General features: G+C 41.8%; 1 protein-coding gene and 1 pseudogene across 3 annotated transcripts in view; both read right to left on the reverse strand.

The window, feature by feature from the left end:
* The window catches only part of LOC126416410 (sodium-coupled monocarboxylate transporter 1-like), a 253,907-nt gene that overhangs the window by 82,102 nt on the left and 157,494 nt on the right, over positions 1 to 14,311 (reverse strand). The window lies entirely within an intron of this gene.
* On the reverse strand, positions 9,376 to 9,493 carry LOC126417864 (5S ribosomal RNA; annotated as a pseudogene).

Genomic DNA, 14,311 nt, shown 5'->3' on the forward strand with positions numbered 1-14,311 from the left:
ATCCGCATGGCTGTAACGCATCAGCAGCCACGTCTCGATCCCTGAGTAAACAGATGGGGACGTTTGCAATACAACCACCATCTGCACGAACAGTTCGATTACGTTTGCAGCAGCACGGACTATCAGCTCGGAGACCATGGCTGCAGTTACCCTTGACGCTGCATCACAGCAGCGCCAGCGCTGGTGTTCTCAACGACGGACCTGGGTGCAGAAATGGCAAAACGTCATTTTTTGGGATGAATCCAGGTTCTGTTTACAGCATTATGATGGTCGCATCCGCGTTTGGCGACATCGCGGTAAAAGCACACTGGAAGGGTGTATTCGTCATCGCCATACTGGCGTATCACCCGGCGTGATGGTACGGTGTGCCATTGGTTACACGTCTCTGTCACCTCTTCTTCGCATTGACGGCACTCTGAACAGTGGACGTTACATTTCAGATGTGTTAGGATCCGTGGCTCTGCCCTTCATTCGATCCCTGTGAAACCCTACATTTCAGCAGGATAATGCATGACCGCATGTTGCAGGTCCTGTGCGGGCTTTTCTGGATACAGAAAATGTTCGACTTCTGCCCTGGCCAGCACATTCTCCAGATCTCTCACCAATTGAAAACGTCTGGTCAATGGTGGCTGAGCAACTGGTTCGTCACATACGCCAGCCACTACTCAAGATTAACTGCGGTATCGTGTTGAAGCTGCGTGGGCAGCTGTACCTGTACACGCCATCCAAGTTCTGTTTGACTCAATACCCAGGCGTATCAAGGCCTTTATTACGGCCGAAGGTGGTTGTTCCGGGTACTGATTTCTCAGCATCTATGCACCCAAATTGCGTGACAATGTAATCACATGTCAGATTTGGTATAATATATTTGTCCAATGAATACCCATTTATCATCTGCATTTCTTATTGGTGTAGCAATTTTAATGGCCGGTAGTGTAAAGGGGCTGTATTGTTCAAGTGACTTGCAAAAGATATTAGGACTCAGCTTGAGGAAGCTGTGTAATGAACTGAGTGATAAGAAAATTATACATGGAAAATATTTAGGAAGGCTGGTCATCTTACATGGTATGAAACAAACTATTTGACTCATCAATATGGGCTAGCAGTTACAAGAAACCAGTAACCCCAAACACTGACTCTTTAAAGAATCGAATCCGCATGTCTAAATCAATTTCTGTCGTCTGATTGCTGTATAACTGAGTCAATATGTTAAATATTTGATGTTAAGCATGTAAAACATCCATGGTTGAAGACGCAAACGCTAATGATATTGGTTTTATTAGTTTAGGATTATTCAGCCGTAGACTAAGGAAAAAGTCAGAATCAAAACAGGTAAACCAAAAAATGTTTGTTGGAAGAAATTAAGTGTTCTCATTGTTAGGTAATGGATGTCTACAGTCTGGGTACATTGCGCTTCGTCTTAAGAAAAGCTCTTTGTCTCGCATCACTGTTTTCATGACGTCGCTTTACCTGAACTGTATGACGTACAATGATTAATTTTGCATATACTTCAAGACTTGTCTTATTAAATCTTTAACGGAAAATTATACTTCTTAATGAGTAGATTACGACAGCACTTTAAATTATTAAATTAATCAGTAGTTGTAAGAAATACTGAAAATGAAATGTTTGTTGTCTGTGAAAGGCATTTGACAGGCAACCTGCAACTAGGAACTGTAGCTGCTTTGCTTAGCCGTTTAGTAATGTGGGTGTTATAGATTGGTCTGTGAAAATTGATGCTCGAAAAATTCTGCAGACCGGAACAAGCATCCTAGAAGGGTAGCTTCTTGACCCACTGACCCAAGTGGACGACTGGTGCTACAGTCAATTTGGTTTGAAGCGGCACGCCATGAATTCAGCTCCTTTGTCAACCTCTTCAACACAGAGTAGCACTTGCAACCCATGTCCTCTACTATTTTTTGGATGAGTTCCAACTTTTGTCTTCCCCTACAGTTTTTACCTTCTACAGCTGTCTCAATTACCATAGACCAGATTTCCTGACGTCCTGTTTCCTATCCCAGCGTCATCTTGTCAGTGTTTTCCATATAGTCCTCTCCTCGCATTTTCTGCGGTGAACCTCGTCATTTCTTTATAGATTCATCAAATTTTCAACATCCTTCTCTAGTACCACATCTCAAACGCTTTAGTTCTTTTGTTTTTCAGTTTTCTCACATTCCACGATTAACTTCCACACAACGCTATGCTCCAAACGCATGTTCTCATAAATTTCTTCGTCAGATTAAGGCCTATATTTGGTACTGGTAGATCTATTTTGGCGAGTAATGCCCACTTTATCCATGACAGTCTTCTTTTTATGTCTTCCTTGTTTCATTCCATTGTGTCTTACTTTGCATCCATGGTAGAAGAATTCCTTCACTCCGCCTACCGTCTGGTCATTAATTTCAAAGTTAAGTTTATCAATTATTTCATTCCTGCTACTTCTCTTACTTTGGCTTTCTTCGTTTTACCCTCAATCCATATTCTGTCCTCATTCGACTGTTCATTCTATTAACCATCTTGCAATTTCTTCTGACTTTCACTGAGGATAGCAATGCCATCAGTGGAAATTATTATTCGTATCATTTCACGCCGATTGTAAATCCTGCCGCTGCATCTTTCTTTTATGTCCATGAGTGTTTCTTCGATGTACAGGTTACTGCTTGTATGGAAGCAATAACGCCAGTTGACGGGAATCTTGCATATTCCAATTTTATTGTTTTAAGTCTACAATACAGAATACAAAACTGAAGAAAAGTTTCAACAGCTAGACGTAACATCAACAACCGAAAACTGTCGTTATTGGGAAAGTTCTGAGAACTGGAGTAATGGATGCAATATGTTTGAATGATGGTGTGATTAGCAGGACTAAAAAATGGACAATTTAGTCAGCCAGGCAGTGAGTAACTTGACAAGAACCTTAATCGCTATGGATTTTCAGCAAACGACTGAAGTAGAAAGATGTCGCAAATCGCTACCAGGGAGTCCAGAGTAGGGAACTATCTCTGGGAAAGGAGTGCTGATGACAGAGAATAGGTTCCTGATCAAGGATACACAACAGGAATGTACAGAAAGAGCCGTATGTTTTGAAAAGTTTCGGTGAAGATACATATATCTTCACAATGGTTTCAGTTGTATTCACCATGAGTACTATGATGGTATATTTGTATTATTCCTAGTTCTTGCTAGTAATGTCCTGATGTGCGTACACTACATATTATTCATTGGTGGGCGTTCATGAACTAAATAATAAGTATGTGAAACAATTTTTTGTTATTTTCTCAAATACGAGGGCAGTTCAATAAGTAATGCAACACATTTTTTTTCTCTGCCAATTTTGGTTGAAAAAACCGGAAATTTCTTGTGGAATATTCCCGCTTCGTCTCGTATAGTTTCATTGACTTCCGACAGGTGGCAGCGCTGTACGGAGCTGTTAAAATGGCGTCTGTAACGGATGTGCGTTGCAAACAACGGGCAGTGATCGAGTTTCTTTTGGCGGAAAACCAGGGCATCTCAGATATTCATAGGCGCTTGCAGAATGTCTACGGTGATCTGGCAGTGGACAAAAGCACGGTGAGTCGTTGGGCAAAGCGTGTGTCATCATCGCCGCAAGGTCAAGCAAGACTGTCTGATCTCCCGCGTGCGGGCCGGCCGTGCACAGCTGTGACTCCTGCAATGGCGGAGCTTGAGAACACACTCGTTCGAGATGATCGACGGATCACCATCAAACAACTCAGTGCTCAACTTGACATCTCTGTTGGTAGTGCTGTCAAATTGTTCACCAGTTGGGATATTCAAAGGTTTGTTCCCGCTGGGTCCCTCGTTGTCTAACCGAACACCATAAAGAGCAAAGGAGAACCATCTGTGCGGAATTGCTTGATCGTCATGTGGCTGAGGGTGACAATTTCTTGTCAAAGATTGTTGCAGGCGATGAAACATGGGTTCATCACTTCGAACCTGAAACAATGGAGTGGCGCCACACCCACTCCCCTACCAAGAAAAAGTTTAAAGCCATACCCTCAGCCGGTAAAGTCATGGTTACAGTCTTATGGGACGCTGAAGGGGTTATTCTGTTCGATGTCCTTCCTCATGGTCAAACGATCAACTCTGAAGTGTATTGTGCTACTCTTCAGAAATTGAAGAAACGACTTCAGCGTGTTCGTAGGCACAAAAATCTGAACGAACTCTCCTTCTTCATGACAACGCAAGACCTCACACAAGTCTTCACACCCGAGAGGAGCTCACAAAACTTCAGTGGACTGTTCTTCCTCATGCACCCTACAGCCCCGATCTCGCACCGTCGGATTTCCATATGTTTGGCCCAATGAAGGACGCAATCCGTGGGAGGCACTACGCGGATGATGAAGAAGTTATTGATGCAGTACAACATTGGCTCCGACATCGACCAGTGGAATGGTACCGTGCAGGCATACAGGCCCTCATTTCAAGGTGGCGTAAGGCCGTAGCATTGAATGGAGATTACGTTGAAAAATAGTGTTGTGTAGCTAAAAGATTGGGGAATAACCTGGTGTATTTCAATGCTGAATAAAACAACCCCTGTTTCAGAAAAAAATGTGTTGCATTACTTATTGAACTGCCCTCGTATATTCCAAAACACAAGAAGGTTTTTTTTTTGGTCATCAGTCTACTGACTGGTTTGATGCAGCCCGCAACGAATTCCTTTCCTGTGCTAGCCTCATTATCTCAGAGTAGCACTTGTAACCTACGTCCTCAATTATTTGCTTGACGTATTCCAATCTCTGTCTTCCTCTACAGTTTTTGCCCTCTACAGCTCCCTCTAGTACCATGGAAGTCATTCCCTCATGTCTTAGCAGATGTCCTATCATCCTGTCCCTTCTCCTTATCAGCGTTTTCCACATATTCCTTTCCTCTCCGATTCTGCGTAGAACCTCCTCATTCCTTACCTTATCAGTCCACCTAATTTTCAACATTCGTCTATAGCACCACATCTCAAATGCTTCGATTCTCTTCTGTTCCGGTTTTTCCACAGTCCATGTTTCACTACCATACAATGCTGTACTCCAGACGTACATCCTCAGAAATTTCTTCCTCAAATTAAGGCCGGTATTTGATATTAGTAGACTTCTCTTGGCCAGAAATGCCTTTTTTGCCATAGCGAGTCTGCTTTTGATATCCTCCTTGCTCTGTCCGTCATTGGTTATTTTACTGCCTAGGTAGCAGAATTCCTTAACTTCATTGACATCGTGACTATCAATCCTGTGTTAAGTTTCTCGCTGTTCTCCTTTCTACTACTTCTCATTACCTTTGTCTTTCTCCGATTTACTGTGTACTCATTAGACTGTTCATTCCGTTCAGCAGATCATTTAATTCTTCTTCACTTTCACTCAGGATAACAATGTCATCAGCGAATCGTATCATTGATATTCTTTCACCTTGTATTTTAATTCCACTCCTGAACCTTTCTTTTATTTCCATCATTGCTTCATCGATGTACAGATTGAAGAGTAGAGGCGAAAGGCTACAGCCTTGTCTTACAACCTTCTTAATACGAGCACTTCGTTCTTGATCGTCCACTCTTATTATTCCCTCTTGGTTGTTGTACATATTGTATATGACCCGTCTCTCCCTATAGCTTACTCGAACAGCTTGCACGATTTTATATTGAAGAACGCTTTTTCCAGGTCGACAAATCCTATGAAAGTGTCTTGATTTTTCTTTAGCCTTGCTTCCATTATTAGCCGTAACGTCAGAATTGCCTCTCTCGTCCCTTTACTTTTCCTAAAGCCAAACTGATCGTCACCTGGCGCATTCTCAATTTTCTTTTCCATTCTTCTGTATATTATTCTTGTAAGCAGCTTTGATGCATGAGCTGTTAAGCTGATTGTGCGATAATTCTCGCACTTGTCAGCTCTTGCCGTCTTCGGAATTGTGTGGATGATGCTTTTCCGAAAGTCAGATGGTATGTCGCCAGCCTCATATATTCTACACACCAACGTGAATAGTCGTTTTGTTGCCACTTCCCCCAATGATTTTAGAAATTCTGATGGAATGTTATCTATCCCTTCTGCTTATTTGACCGTAAGTCCTCCAAAGCTCTTTTAAATTCCGATTCTAATATTGGATCCCCTATCTCTTCTAAATCGACTCCTGTTTCTTCTTCTATCACATCAGAGAAACCTTCACCCTCATAGAGGCTTTCAATGTATTTTTTACACCTATCTGCTCTCTCCTCAGCATTTAACAGTGGAATTCCCGTTGCACTCTTAATGTTACCACCGTTGCTTTTAATGTCACCAAAGGTTGTTTTGACTTTCCTGTATGCTGAGTCTGTCCTTCCGACAATCATATCTTTTTCGATGTCTTCACATTTTTCCTGCAGCCATTTCGTCTTAGCTTCCCTGCACTTCCTATTTATTTCATTCCTCAGCGACTTGTATTTCTGTATTCCTGATTTTCCCGGAACATGTTTGTACTTCCTCCTTTCATCAATCAACTGAAGTATTTCTTCTGTTACCCATGGTTTCTTCGCAGCTACCTTCTTTGTACCTATGTTTCCCTTCCCAACTTATGTGATGGCCCTTTTTAGAGATGTCCATTCCTCTTCAACTGTACTGCCTACTGCACAATTCCTTATTGCTGTTTCTATAGCGTTAGAGAACTTCAAACGTATCTCGTCATTCCTTAGTACTTCCGTATCTCACTTCTTTGCGTATTGATTCTTCCTGACTAATGTCTTGAACTTCAGCCTACTCTTCATCACTACTATATTGTGATCTGAGTTTATATCTGCTCCTGGGTACGCCTTACAATCCAGTATCTGATTTCGGAATCTCTGTCTGACCATGATGTAATCTAATTGAAATCTTCCCGTATCTCCCGGCCTTTTCCAAGTATACCTCCTCCTCTTGTGATTCTTGAACAGGGTATTCGCTATTACTAGCTGAAACTTGTTACAGAACTCAATTAGTCTTTCTCCTCTTTCATTCCTTGTCCCAAGCCCATATTCTCCTGTAACATTTTCTTCTACTCCTTCCCCTGCAACTGCATTCCAGTCGCCCATGACTATTAGATTTTCGTCCCCCTTTACATACTGCATTACCCTTTCAATATCCTCATACACTTTCTCTATCTGTTCATCTTCAGCTTGCGACGTCGGCATGTGTACCTGAACTATCGTTGTCGGTGTTGTTCTGCTGTCGATTCTGATTAGAACAACCCGGTCACTGAACTGTTCACAGTAACACACCCTCTGCCCTACCTTCCTATTCATAACGAATCCTACACCTGTTATACCATTTTCTGCTGCTGTTGATATTACCCGATACTCATCTGACCAGAAATCCTTGTCTTCCTTCCACTTCACTTCACTGACCCCTACTATGTCTAGATTGAGCCTTTGCATTTCCCTTTTCAGATTCTCTAGTATCCCTACCACGTTCAAGCTTCTGACATTCCACGCCCCGACTCTTAGAACGTTATCCTTTCGTTAATTATTCAATCTTTTTCTCATGGTTACCTCCCCCTTGGCAGTCCCCTCCCGGAGATCCGAATGGGGGACTATTCCGGAATCTTTTGCCAATGGAGAGATCATCATGACACTTCTTCAATTACAGGCCAAATGTCCTGTGGATTCACGTTACGTGTCTTTAATGCAGTGGTTTCTATTGCCTTCTGCATCCTCATGTCGTTGATCATTGCTGATTATTCCGCCTTTAGGGGCAATTTCCCACCCCTAGGACTAGAGAGTGCCCTGAACCTCTATCCGCTCCTCCGCCCTCTTTGACAAGGCCGTTGGCAGAATGAGGCTGACTTCTTATGCCGGAAGTCTTCGGCCGCCAATGCTGATTATTTATCAAAAATTTAGGCAGTGGCGGGTATCGAACCCGGGACCGAAGACGTTTTGATTATGAATCAAAGACGCTACCCCTAGACCACGGGTACAAGAAGGTAGGCATCGCATATTTCTATGTTCATATATGTCGAGAGCACTCTTTCACAGTTTTGGTGATATTAGACGCACGATCTATCAAATAACGGTACTGAACTCGCTTTCATAATTCATCACGTAGTTAAACTGTTGTAATAGATGAAATATCACACCTAAATAAACACGTTATCTAATACTGATTCACCAAATACTATTCAGTTTTGGCATAAAGTGTGTCACGGATCAAGAGTAATACACTTACAAACTATGAGGGACAATGCTCCCTGTTCAAATCCAGGTTTCCTTCGATTTTCTGTGCTGCTGTTTGTTGCCTCACACTCTTTTAAGCCGCTACACATTTAGATTAGTGCCATATCACATTTCCTCCTGTTGTGACATTATTTGCTTTTGATGGCAGACAGACTGAGCCTCTGTTGATACTGCTCGACTCAAAGACTATCATAATCCCCGCACCGAGTTATCATATGCTATGCTTTCTTTTCCCTCGAAATTATTAAGTCTGCACAGGTGCCTTGAATCAAGCATGTGAGTGAAGATTTTGGTTTCTAAAGGCCCGTTATTTTGTTTGACATGATGTGGAGTTCTTAAACGGATTTTCTAACTGATTCACAGTTTTATTTTTCCCACATCGTAATAAGATCTTCGTGACTGACACATGCTTGTCATAGCAGTTTCAATGCAATATGACTTGAGATGCTGCTGGTCGGACGCATTACTTAACGTTTCTGGCATCACACATTGAATCAATGAATACCGTGAATTGGTTGATGTGCAGCAAGCTACCAACATTAGTTTGTATTTTAAGTATGTGTCACCCTGATCACACCAGGTGGACGTTCAGTGGGCCGCTAAGGTGCCGATAACAATAACTTCAGAGATTGATACGATTCCCATTAGTATATCTCTTTATCGGTATGCAAACCACGCTTTTACATAGTTAATACTCGTACTAAGATCCACACAGTTTTTCCACTTGTTCCTGACTGTCACGTGTTTAAATAAAACGTAAACGCTAACCACCTGGACCACTAAAGACAGCCCTTCGTGGGCAGGACGGAAGATCCTACTTCACATCCTGTGTTAAGAATCAGTATATCTCACAGGAGCGCGTCTGGCCGCATGACAGTTTGAACCTACCGGCTGTATCAGGAGCTAGGATAGTGACAGCTATTTATGTCGTGGGTCGCTGATAATTTTAGTTTGAGTGTCATCTCACTAGTATTCAACACTTGTACTAGAAGTAAAAGCACTCTGTCTTCAGGCCACAAGTGGTCCATCGGGACCATCCGACCGCCGTGTCACCCTCAGATGAGGATGTGGATAGGAGGAGTGTGTGGTCAGCACACAATTCTCCCAGTCGCTATGATGGTTTTCTTTGACCGGAGCCGCTACTATTCGGTCGAGTAGCTCTTCAATTAGAATCACGAGGCTGAATGCACCCCAAAAAATGGCAACAGCACATGACGGCTAGGATGGTCACCCATGCAAGTGCCTGCCACGCCCGACAGCACTTAACTTCGGTGATCTGACGGGAACCGGTGTACCAACTGCGGAAAGGCCGTTGCCTTGTACTAGCCGTAGCAGCTAGAATATTAATTTAAATGTAAGACAAATAGAAGCTGGCTATGATGTGACTGATGACATTTCTTTTATAGGTACACTAGACAAGTACCTGGTACTGCCTGGTTATGTGTTTATTCCAATCTTCTATTAGTCTACTTTTCTTTCCCCCCCTCTCTGTCCATCTCCTTCCCCTCTCTCTGTCTACCTCCTCCACCGCCCCTGTCTCCATCTCCTACTGCTCCCCTCTCTGTCTATGTACTCCTACTATTCCCTCTATCTGCTCCCCTCCCCCTCCCCCTCTCTCTGTTGATCTGCTGGTCCCCTGTCTGTCCATTTGCTCCTTCCCCCTCTGTCAATCTCCTTCTCCCCCATCTAGTCCACTTCCTCCTCCTCCCACTGTCCTCTCTCCTTTCCTCCCTCTTTCCTTTCTCTGTCCATCTCCTCCTCTCCTCTGTCTCTGTCCACTACCTCCTCTTTCCTTTCCCTGTCTGTTTCCCCCTGCCCTCCCTCTGTCCACCTCCTCCTTCTCCTATCTGCGTCCGTCTTCTCTTTCCCCATCTTTGTCTATCCATCTCCTCCTCATCCTTCTCTCTCCATGTCATCACCCCCACCACAGTAGGAGGCTGGTGGTTCTTACCCTCACAGTATTTCTTTCCTGGATGGTAACTAATATCTGTACCAAATAAGGCAGATATCGTTGCAGTGGTTTAGGATGAGTTTTTTACTCGTCGATTTTCTCATCTACTCACATCTCAAATATACTTCACTTAGACTGAACATATTTCACACGTATTTGTACCCATATTTTCATCTGAACCTCTAGCGAATTTTCCCCTGCACTTTCATAGTTCATGTAGTTCAATGTTTATGGAGTCGTATCCCCTGAACTATGTATTGTACAAAGATATAATTTTGGAGGTACAAACAGTGGTACACGTGACTACTGTACGCGTAATGCTTTGTGAATAGAGTTTGTCGTAGAGAACTAATAAATTGAAGCGTCACACATAATGCTGCAGTTTTTCACGCCTGTCAGTTTTGACTTCTTATCTCCTGAATTATGTGTCTTACAATGATATAATTTTGCTGGTGCGTACACTGGTATACGTGAATAGTCTGTAAAATGTGTCGGAAATGCAGTTGGTACTAAAGAAGTAAAAAATTATAACGTCATGTTTCATGCGGCAATTATACTGCATGATCAACTAGAATATTGTAAGCGATAAACTTTTTTCCTTTCATCATGTTGTGGGGGTTGTCAGTGAGAAAAAGTTTCGCAAAGTTTGATATTATGTGTAAAGTATGTTGGAAGTCCCTAAGTGCTTTTATTCTTAAATACTGGGTAAATAAAGTATGGATATTGGCGCGTCGTGTGCTATACTGCATTTCTATCTACGCCACTTTGTTAGCTAGGTAGGTCGTTCTTACTCTCACAGGGACTCTCTGCTGACAGTAAGTGAGATGTGTACCAAGTATGGTTGAAATCAGTCCAGTGGTTTAGGAGGAGATGTGGAACATATATACCCACACGAATACATACATAATACATACATCCATTTTTATAATATTTATTGATTGTTAATTCAATACTATCGGGCATTGTGGACCAGTGTGGACACAATAGTTTTAATAATATCCAAAGCAGAAATAAACTTGGGGGTGCAGGCGACAGTGGTTATAAGCTTAATTAAAGCGGGGCTATAATCACAGATAACAAAGAAACGAATTTTATAATTTCTGAAATGAGAGTGTCAAATTTAAGGCCACCACTCGTTTGCTATTCCCGTGCAGTAATATCCACAGCTAAAAATCATGAAAATCGATAGTGACCTTTACAACAACACTCACTTCATTCACAATCGGGATTTTATTGAAAGAACTGGTGATAATCCTGCGATATCGTACTGGATATTAGATTTTTTGAAATAGCAGTTCGAAGCACCGAATTCTGCTAGAAAGACACGCTTACTTATTAATTCTGATCAGCCGAGATAATAAATGCACTCAAGAGTGGTTAGCCATCTCAAAAGTAATGGGATACTTAGTAAATCACAGTTCGAATTTCAGAAATGCTGTTCCACTGAGACAGCAATATAAAATTTCACTGTCCCCATAATAGAGTCTTTAAATAGTAAAATGTCACCAGTAGGAATATTCTGTGACCTATCCAAAGCATTTGATTGTGTGAACCATGACATTATGTTAGAGAAATTACAATTCTATGGTATAAATGGTACAGCATATGAGTGGTTTAAGTCATATCTACAGAACAGGAAGCAAAAAGTCTCTTTATATGCTTCAAGTGATTCAAAGGAGTTTGCCACTTCATCTAACTGGGGTGAAATTACATTAGGTGTTTCGCAAGGTTCGATCATGGTTCCCCTCCTGTTCTTGATACATGTGAATGACCTCCCTTCTTATGTGAAACAAGATGCTGAACTGATACTGTTTGCTGATGATACAAGCACAATTATTAATCCAATAAAAGAAAGCCTGATAGAAAATGATACAAATAAGGTCTTTGGAAAAGTTATTAATTGGTTTTCTGCGAATGGGCTTGTTTGGAAAAGTTATTAATTGGATTTCTGCGAATGGGCTTGCTTTGAACTTCGAAAAAAAACAGCACATCCGATTTTCTGCTGCAAAAAGTATAATCGCTTCAATAAACATAACACATCAAAAGAAGTCAGTAGCCAGGGTAGAGCATACTAAGTTTTTGGGTGTACATATAGATGAAAATCTTAATAGGAAAATTCATATTTTGGATCTCGTGAAGCGACTAGGTTCAACAAGTTTTGCAGTCAGAATAATTGCCAATTTTGAGGATGTAGAAATTAGTAAGCTAATATACTTTGCATACTTCCACTCTCTGATGCCATACAGAATAATATTCTGGGACAACTCAACACTTAAGCAAAAGGTATTCACTGCTCAAAAGAAAGTAGTTAGAATAATGTGTGGGGTTCATAGTCGCACATCTTGTAGGCATCTGTTTAAAAGGTAAGGAATTCTTACAACTGTTTCACAGTATATTTACTCAGTAATGAAATTTGTTCTCAACAACATGGACCCGTTTAAAATCAACAGCGACATTCATGATTACAATACCAGAAGAAAGAAAAACGTACATTATCCTTTACTTAATCTATCTTTGGCACAGAAAGGGGTAAAATTTGATGCTATAAAACTTTTTGATAAATTACCAGATGAAATAAAATGTCTGACATACAGCAGTAATAGTTTCAAAAACAAATTGGCAATTCCTTCTATACCATAGATGAATTCTTGAGTATGAGTAAATAAATCTGGAGATATAACATATGCATTTTGTGCCATTTAAGGGAATGGGATAGACAATAGAAATATGGGATAGATAATAGAAATACTCCCCCCCATACTGCCCCCCCCTCCCCCCATGAACGATGGACCTTGCCGTTGGTGGGGAGGCTTGCGTGCCTCAGCGATACAGATAGCCGTACCGTAGGTGCAACCACAACGGAGGTGTATCTGTTGAGAGGCCAGACAAACGTTTGGTTCCTGAAGAGCGGCAGCAGCCTTTTCAGTAGTTGCAGGGGCAACAGTGTGGATGATTGACTGATCTGGGCTTGCAACACTAACCAAAACGGCCTTGCTGTGCCGGTACTGCGAACGGCTGAAAGCAAGGGGAAAATACAGCCGTAATTTTTCCCGAGAGCATGCAGCTTTACTGTATGGTTAAATGATGATGGCGTTCTCTTGGGTAAAACATTCCGGAAGTAAAATAGTCCCCCATTCGGATCTCCGGGCGGGGACTACTCAGGAGGACGTCGTTATCAGGAGAAAGAAAACTGGCATTCTACGGATCGGAGCGTGGAATGTCAGATCCCTTAATCGGGCAGGTAGGTTAGAAAATTAAAAAAGGGAAATGGATAGGTTAAAGATAGATATAGTGGGAATTAGTGAAGTTCGGTGGCAGGAGGAACAAGACTTCTGGTCAGGTGAATACTGGGTTACAAATACAAAATCAAATAGGGGTAATGCAGGAGTAGGTTTAATAATGAATAAAAAAAATAGGAGTGCGGGTAAGCTACTACAAACAGCATAGTGAACGTATTATAGTGGCCAAGATACAAATGGTTCAAATGGCTCTGAGAACTATGGGACTTAACTGCTGTGGTCATCAGTCCCCTAGAACTTAGAACTACTTAAACCTAACTAACCTAAGGACATCACACCCATCCATGCCCGAGGCAGGATTCGAACCTGCGACCGTAGCGGTCACGCGGTTCCAGACTGAAGCGCCTTTAACCGCACGGCCACACCGGCCGGCGCCAAGATACACACGAAGCCCATGCCTACTACAGTAGTACAAGTTTATATGCCAACTAGCTCTGCAGATGACGAAGAAATTGAAGAAATGTATGATGAGATAAAAGAAATTATTCAAGTAGTGAAGAGAGACGAAAATTTAATAGTCATGGGTGACTGGAATTCGACAGTAGGAAAAGGGAGAGAAGGAAACATAGTAGGTGAATATGGATTGGGCTAAGAAATAAAAGAGGGAGCCGTCTGGTAGAATTTTGCACAGAGCATAACTTAATCATAGCTAACACTTGGTTCAAGAATCATAAAAGAAGGTTGTATATATGGAAGAATCCTGGAGATACTAAAAGGTATCAGATAGATTATATAATGGTAAGACAGAGATTTAGGAACCAGGGTTTAAATTGTAGGACATTTGCAGGGGCAGATGTGGACTCTGACCACAATCTATTGGTTATGAACTGTAGATTAAAACTTAAGAAATTGCAAAAAGGTGGGAATTTAAGGAGATGGGACCTG

The sequence above is a fragment of the Schistocerca serialis genome, chromosome 8 (assembly GCF_023864345.2).
Source record: "Schistocerca serialis cubense isolate TAMUIC-IGC-003099 chromosome 8, iqSchSeri2.2, whole genome shotgun sequence".
NCBI lineage: Eukaryota > Metazoa > Arthropoda > Insecta > Orthoptera > Acrididae > Schistocerca > Schistocerca serialis.